The following is a 16,117-nucleotide window of genomic DNA, read 5'->3' as shown; positions in this document are numbered from 1 at the left end:
CAATAAGAAATCTTAGAAATCTTAGAAACCCTACAGCACAGAAAGAGGCCATTCAGCCCATCGAGTCTGCACCGACGACAATCCCACCCAGGCCCAACCCCCATATCCCTACATATTTACCCACTAATCCCTCTAACCTACGCATCCCAGGACACTAAGGGGCAATTTTTAGCATGGCCAATCAACCTAACCCGCACATCTTTGGACTGTGGGAGGAAACCGGAGGACCCGGAGGAAACCCACACAGACACGAGGAGAATGTGCAAAATAAATAAGAGGTTACACTTTGTCCTCAACTCAATGAGGACTCTGATCTCTGGGAAGGAAGGAAACCTTGGGAGGTGGGCGGGGAGGATTCACAAACACCCGCTGGAGGCCCCAACACCCCCAATAAGAGCCATTGGTTTTATTGTCAGTCTGCAGACAGGAGCTGGAGAACTGAATCCATGATGTGGAGATGCCGGCGTTGACTGGGGTAAAGACAGTAAGAAGTTTAACAACACCAGGTTAAAGTCCAACAGGTTTATTTGGTCGCAAATGCCACTAGCTTTTGGAGCGCTGCCCCTTCGTCAGGTGGAGTGGAGAAATGCTCACAAACAGGGCATACAGAGACACAAACTCAATTTACAGAATAATGATTGGAATGCAGTCTTTACAGATAATCAAGTCTTAAAGGTACAAACAGTGTGAATGGAGGGAGCATTAAGCACACGTTAAAGAGATGTGTATTGTCTCTAGACAGGACAGCCAGTGAGATTCTGCAAGTCCAGACAAGCTGTTCGGGTCAATGCGCCTAACCAGCACGTCTTTCAGAATGTGGGAGGAAACCAGAGCACCCAGAGGAAACCCACGCAGACACGGGGAGAACGTGCAAACTCCACACAGACAGTGACCCAAGCCGGGAATCAAATCTGGGTCCCTGGCGCTGTGAAGCAGCAGTGCTAACCACTGTGCTACCGTGCCTCCCAAAACATTAAATCTGTTTCTCTCACCAGAGGTGCTGTCAGACCCGCTGTGTTTTTACAGCACTCCCTGTTTGTATTTATGAGTTCAGGAGTCAGGCCAGAAGGAAATTTAAAGACAGTTTGGCCCGGTGGGCGAATGGAAGAGAGGGAAGGAGCAGAGGCAGCTGATCAGATTGTCTCAATCTTGGTGACAAAGAAGCTCCATGAGCTCCTCACACTTGTTGGAGGTGAGGATGGAGGAGACGGGAGAGGGGGAAGCCCTTCAAATGGAACTAACATGTTTGAGGTATTAAAAGCATTCATCACACTGTGTTGAACATAAAGCTTGTCCACCCAAAATATAAACCTTCCAACTGGGCTAGGATTTATCAGCAGAAAGAGACACCAATGAAAATAGTCAGGACCTTGATGTGATTAAGAGCAAACTCCAGTCCTTGCAGTCATTCGTGAACACGCTGGTGTTTCAGCAGGTGAGGTGACTGAGTGAATCCCTTCCCACACACGGAGCAGGTGAATGGCCTGTCCCCAGTGTGAATTCGCTGGTGCTTTACCAGGTTGGATGATTGACTGAATCTCTTACCACAATCAGAGCAGGTGAATGGTCTCTCCCCGGTGTGAACTCGCTGGTGTCTCTGCAGGGTGGATGAATCAATAAATCCCTTCCCACAACTGGAGCAAGTGAATGGCCTCTCCCCAGTGTGAACTCGCTGGTGTTTCAACAAGATGAATGACTGACTGAAGCCCCTCCCACAATCAGAGCAGGTGAACGGCCTCTCTCCAGTGTGAACTCGCTGGTGTTTCAGCAGGATAGAAGAGGTAGGGAATCCCTTCCCACAATCAGAGCATCTGAATGGTCTCTCTCTAGTGTGAACTCTCTGGTGTGTCAGCAGGATTGATGAGGTAGCGAATCCCTTCCCACACTCATGACAGTTGAATGGCCTCTCCCCAGTGTGAACCCACCGGTGTTTCAGCAGGTGGGATGAACAAACGAATCCCATCCCACACTTGGAGCAGGTGAACGGTCTCTCCCCAGTGTGAACTCGCTGGTGTGTCAGCAAGATGGATGAGGTAGTGAATCCCTTCCCACACTCAGAGCAGGTGAATGGTCTCTCTCCAGTGTGATTGTGTCGATGAGTTTTCAGTTCAGATGGGAATCTGAATCTCTTCCCACAGTCTCCACATTTCCATTGTTTCTCCTTGTTGTGACTGCATTTATGTTTCAACAGGCCAGATGATCGGCTAAATGTTCGTCCACACACAGAACAGGTGTACGGTTTCTCTCCACTGTTAACCGTGCTTTCCCCTTCCATGTTCAAAACCCAATGATATTGAGATTACAATAATTTAGGTGATAGTGTCAGATCCTGATGCAATGTTTGGTTTGAGTTTTCTCCCTTCCACTCCTGCACTTCTAATCTCCTGTAAGAAAAAGTCCAAAGTTAAAAATTGAAGCAAATATTTCTCTTGGTTTGAGTTTACTGTGTGTAAATCCTCCCCTTCTCACCCTTTGGAAAAGGAGACTCCAAAATCCATCAATGTCAGTCCAGGATAGAAATTCACATTTTCTCACAGGGACAGTGATAACCGTGCCTGTGTCCTGCCCCCGAGAAAGATGACAGCCATTAACCCAAGTCGATCAGTGTTTCTCCTTCACTATTTCATGTGATGTGGGTTTTATTGCCAAGACCAGCATTTATTTCCTGCCCCTGAGGAGGGCAGTTCGAGGCTGAATTGCATGTTGACAAGTCTATGGAAACACAGCAGATTCTCATGAATAAACAGGGTGGGTTTTTAAAATTGTTCACAGCTGTAATGGTTACTCAAGTGAAATTATCATAGAAGCCATAGAAACCCTACAGTGCAGAAGGAGGCCATTCGGCCCATCGAGTCTGCACCGACCACAATCCCACCCAGGCCCTATCCCCACATATTTACCCACTAATCCCTCTAACCTACGCATCCCAGGACTCTAAGGGGCAATTTTTAACCTGGCCAATCAACCTAACCCGCACATCTTTGGACTGTGGGAAGAAACCGGAGCACCCGGAGGAAACCCACACAGACACGAGGAGAATTATATTCCAGATTTTCCAGCGTTTTATGAATTCTAATTAAATCCCCCCCAGCTCCATGATGGGATTTGAACCTGTCCCCAGAACATTAGGCTGTGTCACTGATATCACCACCACCTCCCCGATTGTAGAGGTGCTGCAATTACCCCCCGGGTCGGTGCAAACTCGGGCCCGGGGGGTTTCTTATTCTGGGTTTGAGGCCTCCTCCACTGGCTGTTTCTGAAGCCCCTGCACCCACTTCCCCGCCTCCCTGCAGCTCCAGCACCACACTGCGCATGGGCCAGTCCGAATCCACACAGCGCATGCTCTACTCGGAATCAGGTACTGCGCCTGCGCAAGCGGCTGCTATTGTGACAATACGGCACATTCTCTCTCGCTGCGAATGCTGGGTAAGAGCACCGCCATGGGAAGGAGATAAAGTTCAACAGAAAATTGTATTTTGTCATCCAATTACGGTCAGAACTACAGGGTTAATATATAAAATTATTAAACCAATTGATACATCTACCAATGTGCATGGTGGGATTGTTACTGGACGAGTATTCCAGAGACCCAGGGTCCTTTTAGAGTCTACCCCACTCTGTCGTAGGTTGCAGCAAGATATAGTTGGGTTGGTCAGATGGGCAGAACAGTGGTAGACTTCGAAATATATCACCATTCCTTCACAGTCGCTGGGTCAAAATCCTGGCATTCCCTCCCTTACTGCATTGTAGGTAAACCCACAGCACACGAGCTGCAGCGATTCAAGAAGTTAGCTCACCACCACCTTCTCAAGGGCAACTAGGGATGGCCAGCTAGCGATGCCCATGTCCCACAAATGAATAAAAAAATATGCTATTTAATCTTGACAAGTGCAAAGTGATGCACTTTGGAAGAAGTAACAAGACAATAAATAATTAATGAATGGAAGGACACGAGGTAGAATCAGAGGAGCAGATGGATCTTGGGGTACTTATTCACTTAAGGTAACAGAGCAGGCGAATAGAATAGATAAGAAGGCATATGAGACACTTGCTTTTATCAGTCGTGACATACAGTATAAGAACAAAGAGATAATGTTGGAGCTGTACAGAATGTTGGTTAGGCCACAGCTGGAGTACCATGTGCAGTTCTAGTCACCTCACTATAGGAAGGGTGTGATTACACTAGAGGGGGTACACAGGAGATTCACCAGGATGTTGCCTGGGATGGAACATTTGAGCTATAAGGAGACTGGATAGGTTTGGAGTGTTTAGAGCAGAGAAGGCTGAGGGGGACATGACTGTGGTGAATAAGATTATGAAGGATATGGACCGGGTGAGTAGAACCCTTGGTTGAGGGGTCAATCATGAGGGGACATAGTTTTAGGGTGTCGGGCAAGAGATTCAGAGGGGAGTTGAGAAAAAAAAAATCAGAGGGTGGTGGGAATCTGTAATAAACTGCCTGGGAAGGTAGTGGAGGCTGGAAACTTAACAACCTTTAAAAAGTATTTGGATGAGCACTTGAAATATTATAGCATTCAGGTAAGGATATGGGACAAGTGCTGGAAAATAGGATTAGCATGGGGTTTAGTGGTAGCTATTGTTGGTGCAGACTCGATGGGTCGAAGGGTGTTTTCTGCACTGTATGACTATGACTGTAACTCTCGCTCAGTCTCTTTCACTCTAACAGTCTTTGTCTGTGTCTCCATCTATTTCCCTCTTTTGGTCTTTGTTCTATTTGCTCACTGTCCATGTGCAACTAAATTTCACTGGATTGATTCCTGAGATGAGGCGGTTGTCCTTGGAGGACGTTCAGTGGGATGAGTCTGTCCTCTCTGAAATTCAGAATAATGAGAAGTGATATAATTGAAAAGGGAGGGGAAAGGAAGGATCAGGAAAGCAGCAAACACCATGTTGTTCCAGGAAAAGTGGGGTCTGGTGGTGTGGATGTCAGGTTTTACACAGCACATGATCAGCCTATGGATTCACCCAGGATGAAGATTCTCTGAATAATTCTATTCAAATCACCTGGAGAGAAACCTTTGAGAGGAACCACCTAAGAAGGAGCAGCACATACAGATATCCAAACACAGAGATCCAAACACACTCTCTCTCCCCGTCTCTTACACAGACATGGGCAAACATAGATACACACCCACACCCAGACAGACATCTTCATTCATAGACACACACCCACACAGATAATTCCAGCCCTATCACGTGGAGAATATAGCCCATTCTGACTAATACTGGAGATGAAATAACAATGTCTTTACAAACCACGATGTTTGAGAAATTCAAGTAACCATTACCCTCCAGGGACAGTGAGCAGTTCTGAGGACTCATTTCCATTCCTTTCTCTAAACTTGAATCTACATTGAACAACATCTGGAACAGCAGCAATGACAAATCACGAACATTGAGCTGCCTCTTTCTGAGTGGTTTTCCCTCTTTGTTTACTCTGAAGAACGATGTTAAATAATGGTTCCACGCAATGTGCGCCATTTCCTCTAGTTCAGTTACAGTTTCACTTGTGTCTGCCTTTTTGAGCACACAATCCTATTAGACATGGTTCAGGTGATGATTCACTTTGTTAGTCTGCATCAACAAAGCCATTAAATTCTGTTGTGGACTGAATGAGTTGCTGATATGTCCATGGTGTCAAAACAGCAGCATCTATTTCCTCTCATTGCGTCATAAAAATACAAGATCTCTGATTTTGCTGAAAGATTTTGAGGCCGAGGTCAGAGCAAAGATAACATGGCTTTAATATTGAGTTTCGGATAATGTTCAGCAACAAATTTCAATCATGTAAACTTGCCTCACCCTTAACGAACAAATTTTAATAATATTTTGGCATGGTTTTGAACGAGGGATTTTCCGTGTGTGAGGCGAATGCAACCACCATTACACTACAGAAACTGCTGGCGTCTGTAGGACCCAATGAGAATCTCTTGAAATGTTGCAACACTCATTGGGACTGCTGTCGACATATTGATCCAAGAATGATTTTGATTTGATTTGATTTATTATTGTCACATGTACAGTGAAAAGTATTGTTTCTTGCGCGCTATACAGACAAAACATACCGTTCATAGAGAAGGAAATGAGAGTGTGCACTTTGCAGTGTTGCAGTCAGAGCTAGGGTGCAGAGAAAGATCAACTTAACGCAAGGTACGTCCATTCAAAAGTCTGACAGCAGCAGGGAAGAAGCTATTCTTGAGTCGGTTGGTACGAGACCTGACTTGTGTATCTTTTTCCCGAAGGAAGAAGGTGAAAGAGAGAATGTCCGGGGACGTGGGGTCCTTAATTATGCTGGCTGCTTTGCCGAGGCAGCGGGAAGTGTAGACAGAGTCAATGGATGGGAGGCTGGTTTGTGTGATGGATTGGGCACATTCACGACCTTTTGTAGTTCCTTGCAGTCTTGGGCAGAGCAGGAGCCATAGCAAGCTGTGATACAATCAGAAAGAATGCTTTCTATGGTACATCTGTAAAAGTTGGTGAGAGTCGTAGCTGACATGCAAAATTTCCTTCGTCTTCTGAGGACGTGGAGGTGTTGGTGGGCTTTCTTAACTATAGTGTCGTCATGGGGGGAGCAGGACAGATAGTTGGTGATCTGGAGACCTAAAAACATGAAGCTCCCGACCCTTCCTACTTCGTCCCTGTTGATATAGACAGGGACATGTTCTCCTTTACGCTTCCTGAAGTCGATGACAATCTCCTTCATTTATTTGACATTGAGGGAGAGATTATTGTTGCTGCACCAGTTCACCAGATTCTTTACCTCATTCCTGTACTCTTTCTCATCATTGTTTGAGATCTGACCCACTACGGTGGCATCGTCAGCAAACTTGAAAATCGAATTGGAGGGGAATTTGGCCGCACAGTCATAGGTATATAAGGAGTATAGTAGGGGGCTGAGAACACAGCATTGTGGGGCACCGGTGTTGAGGATGATCGTGGAGGAGGTGTTGTTGCCTATCTTTACAGATTGTGGTCTGTGAGTTAGGAAGTTCAGGATCCAGTCACAGAGGAGGTGCCGAGGTCCAGGTCACGGAGTTTGGAGATGAGTTTCGTGGGAATAATAGTGTTGAAGTCTGAACTATAGTCAATAAATAGGAGTGTGTCCTTGTTATCTAGGTGATCCAGGGTTGAGTGCAAGGCCACGGAAATGCCGTCTGCTGTGGACCTGTTGCGGCGGTAGGCAACTGTAGTGGATCCAGGTAGTCCGGGAGGCTGCAATTGATTCGTGCCATGACACACCTTTCAAAGCACTTCATAATGATGGATGTCAGAGCCACCGGCCGATAGTTATTAAGGCACGCTGCTTGATTTTTCTTAGGTACCGGGATGATGGTCGTCTTCTTGAAGCAGATAGGGACCTCAGATTGTTGCAATGATTGAATATAGTTGACAATGGCAGAGAACAATAAGAGTCCCTTCGACCCACCATGCCTCTGCCAGTTATATTATGACGAGCTACCAAATTGACGTGTCGGTGTGGGCTTGGTGGGCCGAAGGGCCTGTTCCTGTGCTGCACTGTTCTTTGTTCTCATTTCAATTTCCTCCTCTCATTCCATGAAGCTGATTTTTCTCCCTTTCAAGTCATTGTCCAATCCCCATTTGAAGAAGGCGTTTCTGTGGAATCCATGTACAGTTTGCGTTAGGTAACAACGTTTCACTGACCCAATGGCATGAAGTATTGGATATAGCTTCCCAATATAGTTTTCAACGTAAGCATATATTTATTTATGCAATTGATTTCAAATGGAATTTACAAAACGGGTTTAATCGGATAAAGCATCTCCTCATTATTTCTGAATTATATATAATATTAACTCCACAACTTTCCACAGAGTGTGGAATATAACAGAGGAGAATTAATCACCTATACCTGAAGCAGTCTCCTTGTGTTGTCCTCCTGTGTCCCAAACATCCGATCTGGCAACCTCGAGAATGGGTGGGGAATCTATCTTACCTACAGCGACCTCACACAGGGTGGCACGGTGGCACAGTGGCACACTGCTGCCTCACAGCGCCAGGGATTCGGGTTCGATTCCTGGCTTGGGTCTGAGTGGAGTTTGCACGTTCTTCCTGTGTCTGTGTGGATTTGCTCCAGTTTCCTCCCACAGTCTGAAAGACGTGCTGGTTAGGTGCATTGCCATGCTAAATTTCTCCCTTAGTGTACCCGAACAGGTGGCGGAGTATGGTGACTAGGGGATTTTCACAGTAACTTCATTGCAGTATTAATGTAATCCTACTTGTGACATTAATAAATAAACTTTAAACATGATATGTGTTTGGCTGTTAAAATAAATACATCCATTATTGCTTATTATCCAAAAGTGTCCACTGTTGAGTCATCAATTAATGATCACCATTGATGAGGAATAGATTTCTGGCTGTTCCTGTTGTTAAAATGGACAGTTCCATCGCAATGAATATCTAACATGATATTGCCGCACTGACATAACCCCAGGGAATTCCAGTTCAGAAAGTTACTCTGGAGCTAGTACGTTTTCGGGATTGTCAATGAGTGCACTTCTCTTGAGTGTGTCAGTGGCTGTGTTAATCTGTTTGTTTATCTTCCTCAGTGATTGTCTGTGTGTCTATGTTTGAGTCGGTCAGTTTGAGAATCGATCACTGTGTTTACTTGTCCCTGTGTCTATGCTTTTGTTGATTCTGTGCGGTATACGAGGCTTCTAGTGAACACGGAGTTGGAGTTATTCGTGTATTTTCATAGTTAGCAACTCAGACTAATGTGTCAGAAATCTACAGAATAATTCTGGATTTAGAACGAGGGACGTTAGAATTGATGTCAGTGTCTGGGCATGTATCTATATGGTTATATATCCTTACACGTGTTGGTCTTTGCACGTGGCCGTGTGTGTATCTGCTCTCCCCGTGTCTGTGTGGGTTTCCTCGGCTGCTCCGGTTTCCTCCCACGGTCCAAAGATGTGCAGGTTAGTTTGATTGGCTATGCTAAATTGACCGTAGTATCAGGAGGATTAGAGGAGTAAATGTATGAGGTTACGGGAATAGGGCCTGGGAGGCTTGTGATCGGTACAGATCGGTGGGCCGAATGGCATTTTTCTGTTCTGTACAAATTCTATGATTCTATTATCTAGATATGTGTCAGTCTTTGCAGGTGACCGTGTGTGTATCTGTTTCCAATATGCGGCATTGCTGTCCACGGAAGGGCGCTCTCTGATCACTTATGAAAAATCACGATTCCCTTCTCGAGGAAGCGACTGTTTGAAGATGTAAAAATGGGCGGAGAGACGGAGTCACTTTCGACCTCATACCATTCCACTGACTGTTTCAACTTCTCCGTTTCTAGGTCTTATGCAGACAGTGATCACTGCCTCTGTTTCTGGTGTTCAGACTGGAACTATGGGGGTGAAGCTCTGTCTGTCTCTGGTTATTGTCCTGATAATAAGTTTAACAACACCAGGTTAAAGTCCAACAGGTTTATTTGGTAGCAAAAGCCACACCTTTTCTCAGCCACAAAAGCTACCAAATAAACCTGTTGGACTTTAACCTGGTGTTGTTAAACTTCTTACTGTGTTTACCCCAGTCCAACGCCGGCATCTCCACATATTGTCCTGATCACAGGGCGGCCATTTTGAACCTTTGAATGAAATCCGCCAATCACCATATTCATTGCCCATTTCCATCTCTCGGCCATTATTCCGCTGTTGTTAGTCCTTCTAACACGCTGCGTGTCTGTTGTCTATTTTCAGAGATGAGTAACGGTGATCCCAGTGCCGGATTTAGGCATAAGCTAAATAAGCTACAGCTTAGGGCCTCACAATCCGCAGGGGCCTCACAAAATTTCAGAAGGTTTACAATGAAGGGAACATTTAAGAGCAGATACCAGAAAAGAAAAAGAAAGCACCAGCTTGAAGAGCAACTCAAAAAATTACCAAACGTTGACAGTTACTTTACTCCAGAAACAGAGAAGGATCGACAAACCCAAGGTGATCACCAAAGTCCAAAACAACCACAGCCCAGTGCCTCTGCTACTGAGACAACAGAGTCTGGAATCTCAGCTGAGGAAAACACTGGAAGTGATGCAAATGTGAACGTTGCAGAGCCGACATCCACAGTTGAAACAACAAAATTCACGAAACCCAATGTTTACAGGAAAGTGCAGCAGATCCGCACTGAGTCTCGATTCCCTCATCTGTCTGAGTGGCTTTTCCTGTTTCTCAGTGATGAAAAACGATTTAAAAATAGATCTTCTGTGAAATGTGCGCCACTTCCTCTCGTTCACTTACAGTATGACTTGTATCTGTCTTTTTGAACACACACTACTGTCAGATATTTCAGATGCTGATTAACCATATTAGTCTGCACCTATAAACCCATTAAATTCTGCTGTAGACTGAACGAGATGCGAATATGTGCTGGTGTCAAAATCGAGATTTCCTGTCAGTGCGTCAAAAAAAGCGTTTCTTATTTCACAGAAAGCATTTAAGGGTGATGCCAGCATGTCTTTCAGACTGTGGGAGGAGACCGGAGCACCCGGAGGAAACCAATGCAGGCACGGGGAGAAGATGCAGACTCCGCGCAAACAGTGATCCAAACTAGGAATCAAACCTGGGACCCTGGTGCCTTGAGGCAGCAGTCTTAACTGCTGTGCCGCCATATGTTTCTGCTTGGTTTCGAACCGGCGACTTTCCGCGTGTTAGGCGAATGTGATAACCACTACACCACAGAAACAGCTTAATGATAACATGCCTTTCACATCGAGGCTCGGACAATGATGAGCAACGAACTGAAAACTCGCAATTTTCCCTTCCACGACATGAGGAAGATTAATGAGTGTTTCTGCCTGGTTTCGAACCGGGGACGTTTCGGGTGTTAGGCGACCGTGATAACCACTACACTACAGAAACATCTTGAAGCGCACTGCAACAAATCTGCCTGTCTGCAATGTTCAACTACGCTGTGATGCTGCAGGTTCCGATGGTTAGGCTGAGAGCCCATGTCACTGAATTCAGGAAGATAACCGTTACTTTCAATCTGATTCTGCGACTTATCCCGAACATCAAAATTCAAAATCGTTCTTCTGGCAAATATCTAAGTGAGCAATGATTTCTGCCCATTCGTTAATGCATCATTTTCATCTTTCTTCGAATAATCTCAATCAATTGTGCTCAGTAATAAAAGCAAATTACTGCGGATGAGAAAAGCGAAAATGCTGCAAAATCTCCCAATGTCTGACAGCACCTGTAAGGAGTGAAAAGGGCGGACGTTTCGAGTCCAGATGGCACTTTATCAAAGCTTATTGTACAATTGTACTCAGTATTTGTTTCACTATTTAGTATCAATGCACTATTTAACACATATGGCTTCATTATGAATTGAATATCTCTGAAATTGAACATCACTGAATTGCAAACATAACTGCCCAACAGAACGAATCGAATCACCGGGTAATACAGATCACAAATTTGAGATTGACTATCGTCAGATTTTAAACAAAGTCAACGACATTTAAATGGAGAAAAATCAAGAATGATCTATTCGTGACACTTGAGCCTTTTTAATTCTGGGCGTGAAACATTTGGGCGCATAGCTTCCGGACCTTTACCGGAAAGTCCAGTAGATCCGCACTGAGCCTCGATTCCCTCATCTGTCTGAGTGGCTTTTCCTGTTTCTCAGTGATGAAAAACGATTTAAAAATAGATCATGTGTGAAATGTGCGTCATTTCCTCTAGTTCACTTGCAGTATGACTTGTATCTGTCATTTTGAGCACACACTGCTGTCAGATATTTCAGATGGTGATTAACCATATTAGTCTGCACCTATAAACCCATTAAATTCTGCTGTAGACTGAACGAGACGCGAATAAGTGCTCGGTGTCAAAATCGAAATTTCCTGTCAGTGCGTCAAAAAAAGCCTTTCTTATTCCACAAAAAGCTTTGAGGGTGATGCCAGCATGTCTTTCAGACTGTGGGAGGAAACCGGAGCAAACCAATGCAGACACGGGGAGAAGATGCAGACTCTGCGCAGACAGTGATCCAAACCGGGAACCGAACCTGGGACCCTGGCGCCGTGAGGCAGCAGTCTTAACTGCTGTGCCACTGTGCTACCCTATGTTTCTGCCTGGTTCCGAACCGGTGACTTTCCACGTGTTAGGCGAATGTGATAACCACGACACCACAGAAACAGCTTAATGATAACATGCCTTTCACATCGAGGCTCGGATAATGATGAGCAACGAACTGAAAACAAGCAATTTTCCCTTCCACGACATGAGGAAGCTTAATGAATGTTTCTGCCTGGTTTCGAACCAGGGACCTTTCGCGTGTTAGGCGACCGTGATAACCACTACACTAGAGAAACAGCTTGAATAGCCGTGGAGCAAATCTGCCTGTCTGCAATGTTCAACTACGCTGTGTTGCTGCAGGTTCCGATGGTTAGACAGAGAGCCCATTGTCACTGAATTCAGGAAGATAACCGTCACTTTCAATCTGATTCTGCGACTTATCCCGAACATCAAAATTCAAAACGGTTCTTCGGCAAATATCTAAGGGAGCAATGATTTCTGCCCATTCGTTAATGCACCCTTTTCATTTTTCTTCGAATCATCTCAATCAATTGTACTCAGTAATAAAAGCAAATTACTGCGGATGACAAAAGAGAAAATGCTGCAAAATCTCACAATGTCTGGCAGCACCTGTAAGGAGTGAAAAGGGCGGATGTTTCGAATCCAGATGGCACTTTATCAAAGCTCATTGTACAATTGTACACAGTATTTCTTTCAATATTTAACATCCATGCCTTATTTAACACATATGTCTTCATTATGAATTGAATATCTCTGAAACTGAACATCACTGAATTACAAACATAACTGACCAACAGGACGAAGCGAATCACCGGGAAATACAGATCGCAAATTTGAGATTGACTCTGGTCAGCTTTTCAACAAAGTCAACTGCATTTAAATGGAGGAGAATCAAGAATGATCTGTTCATGACAGTTGAGCCTTTTTTTATTACGGGCGTGAAACATTCAGGCGCATAAATTCCGGCCGATTACAGGAAAGTCCAGTAGATCCGCACTGAGTCTCGATTCCCTCATCTGTCTGAGTGGCTTTTCCTATTTCTCAGTGATGAAAACGATTTTAAAAAGATTCTTCTGTGAAATGTGCGCCATTTCCTCGAGTTCACTTACAGTATGACTTGTATCTGTCTTTTTGAGCACACACTACTGTCAGATATTTCAGATGGCGATTAACCATATTAGTCTGCACCTATAAACCCATTAAATTCTGTTGTAGACTGAACGAGATGCGAATAAGTGTTCGGTGTCAAAATCGAATTTTCCTGTCAGTGCGTCAAAAAAAAGCGTTTCTTATTTCACAGAAAGCATTTGAGGGTGACGTCAGAGCAATGAGAACATGCCGTTAACATCGAGGCTCGTATAATGATTAGGGACAAACAAAAATCAATCAATTTTCCCTTACGCGACATGAGGAAGCTCAATGAGTGTTTCTGCCTGGTCTCGAACCAGGGACCTTTCGCGTGTTAGGCGAATGTGATAACCACTACACTACAGAAACAGCTGAAATAGCACTGGAGCAAATCTGCCTGTCTGCAATGTTCAACTACGCTGCGGTGCTGCAGGTTCCGATGGTGAGACTGAGAGCCCATGTCACTGAATTCAGGAAGATAACCGTCACTTTCAATCTGATTGTACGACTTATCCCGAACATCAAAATTCAAAATCCTTCTTCTGGCAAATATCTAAGGGAGCAATGATTTCTGCTCATTCGTTAATGCATCATCTTCATCTTTCTTCGAATCATCTCAATCAATTGTACTCAGTAATAAAAGCAAATTACTGCGGATGAGAAAAGAGAAAATGCTGCAAAATCTCCCATTGTCTGGCAGCACCTGTAAGGAATGAAAAGGGCGGATGTTTCGAATCCAGATGGCACTTTATCAAAGCTTATTGTACAATTGTACACAGTATTTGTTTCAATATTTAATATCAATGCGATATTTAACATATATGTCTTCATTATGAATTGAATATCTCTGAAATTGAACATCACTGAATTGCAAACAAAACTGCCCAACAGAACATAGAACATAGAACATAGAACATTACAGCGCAGAACAGGCCCTTCGGCCCACGATGTTGCACCGACCAGTTACAATAAATAAATAAATAAATAAAACACTGTGACCTCCAACCTAAACCAATTTCTTTTCGTCCATGAATCTATCTACGGCTCTCTTAAACGCCCCCAAACTAGGCGCATTTACAACTGATGCTGGCAGGGCATTCCAATCCCTCACCACTCTCTGGGTAAAGAACCTACCCCTGACATCGGTCCTATAACTACCCCCCTCAATTTAAAGCCATGCCCCCTCGTGCTGGATTTCTCCATCAGAGGAAAAAGGCTATCACTATCCACCCTATCTAAACCTCTAATCATCTTATATGTTTCAATAAGATCCCCTCTTAGCCGCCGCCTTTCCAGCGAAAACAATCCCAAATCCCTCAGCCTCTCCTCATAGGATCTCCCCTCCATACCAGGCAACATCCTGGTAAACCTCCTCTGCACCCTCTCCAAAGCCTCCACATCCTTCCTGTAATGTGGGGACCAGAACTGCACACAGTACTCCAAGTGCGGCCGCACCAGAGTTGTGTACAGTTGCAACATAACGCTACGACTCCTAAATTCAATCCCCCTACCAATAAACGCCAAGACACCATATGCCTTCTTAACAACCTTATCTACTTGATTCCCAACTTTCAGGGATCTATGTACACATACACCTAGATCCCTCTGCTCCTCCACACTATTCAAAGTCCTCCCGTTAGCCCTATACTCAACACATCTGTTATTCCTACCAAAGTGAATTACCTCACACTTCTCCGCATTAAACTCCATCCGCCACCTCTCGGCCCAACATTGCAACCTGTCTAAGTCTTCCTGCAAACTACGACACCCTTCCTCACTGTCTACCACACCACCGACTTTGGTGTCATCAGCAAATTTGCTAATCCACCCAACTATACCCTCATCCAGGTCATTAATAAATATTACAAACAGCAGTGGCCCCAAAACAGATCCCTGAGGTACACCACTTGTAACCGCACTCCATGATGAATATTTACTATCAACCACCACCCTCTGTTTCCTATCCGCTAGCCAATTCCTGATCCAATTTCCTAGATCACCCCCAATCCCATACATCTGCATTTTCTGCAGAAGCCTACCATGGTGAACCTTATCAAACGCCTTGCTAAAATCCATATATACCACGTCCACTGCCTTGCCCCCATCCACCTCCTTGGTCACTTTCTCAAAAAACTCAATAAGGTTAGTAAGGCACGACCTACCTGCCACAAAACCATGCTGACTATCACCTATCAATTCATTACTCTCCAAATAACTATAAATCCTATCCCTTATAATTTTTTCCAACATCTTGCCGACAACAGAAGTGAGACTCACCGGTCTATAATTCCCGGGGAAGTCTCTGTTCCCCTTCTTAAACAATGGGACAACATTCGCTAACCTCCAATCTTCTGGTACTATACCAGAGGCCAACGACGACCTGAAGATCAGAGCCAGAGGCTCTGCAATCACTTCTCTTGCCTCCCAGAGAATCCTTGGATAAATCCCATCCGGACCAGGGGATTTATCTATTTTCAGACCCTCCAGAATATCCTGCACATCCTCCTTATCAACTGTAATACTGTCAATTCTACTCCCCTGCAACCCAGTGTCCTCCTCAGCTATATTCATGTCCCCTTGCGTGAACACCGAAGAGAAATATTGGTTCAATGCTTCACCAATCTCCTCCGGTTCCACACATAACTTCCCTCTGCCATCTATAACTGGCCCTAAACTTGCCCTAACCAACCTTCTGTTCTTGACATACCTATAGAACGCCTTAGGATTCTCTTTAACCCTATCCGCCAAAGTCTTCTCATGTCCCCTTTTAGCCCTTCTAAGCTCGCTCTTCAACTCCCTCCTAGCCAATCTAAAGCTTTCTAGTGCACTACCCGAGTGCTCACGTCTCATCCGAACATAAGCCTCCTTTTTCTTTTTAACCAACAAAGAAACTTTTTTGGTGCACCACGGTT

General features: G+C 44.7%; 2 non-coding genes across 2 annotated transcripts; both read right to left on the bottom strand.

The window, feature by feature from the left end:
* Positions 1–12,279: 12,279 nt before the first annotated feature.
* trnav-aac (transfer RNA valine (anticodon AAC)) lies at positions 12,280–12,352 on the bottom strand. The gene has a single exon. It is a non-coding gene; the product is annotated as a tRNA-Val (tRNA).
* Positions 12,353–13,501: 1,149 nt separating this feature from the next.
* On the bottom strand, positions 13,502–13,574 carry trnav-aac (transfer RNA valine (anticodon AAC)). Its single transcript has one exon. It is a non-coding gene; the product is annotated as a tRNA-Val (tRNA).
* Positions 13,575–16,117: the final 2,543 nt, after the last annotated feature.

This window comes from Mustelus asterias, chromosome 30, assembly GCF_964213995.1.
Source record: "Mustelus asterias chromosome 30, sMusAst1.hap1.1, whole genome shotgun sequence".
NCBI classification, from domain to species: Eukaryota; Metazoa; Chordata; class Chondrichthyes; order Carcharhiniformes; family Triakidae; genus Mustelus; species Mustelus asterias.
The sequence above is the reverse complement of the archived record's forward strand: the minus strand, read 5'-3'. Positions and strand labels throughout refer to the sequence as shown.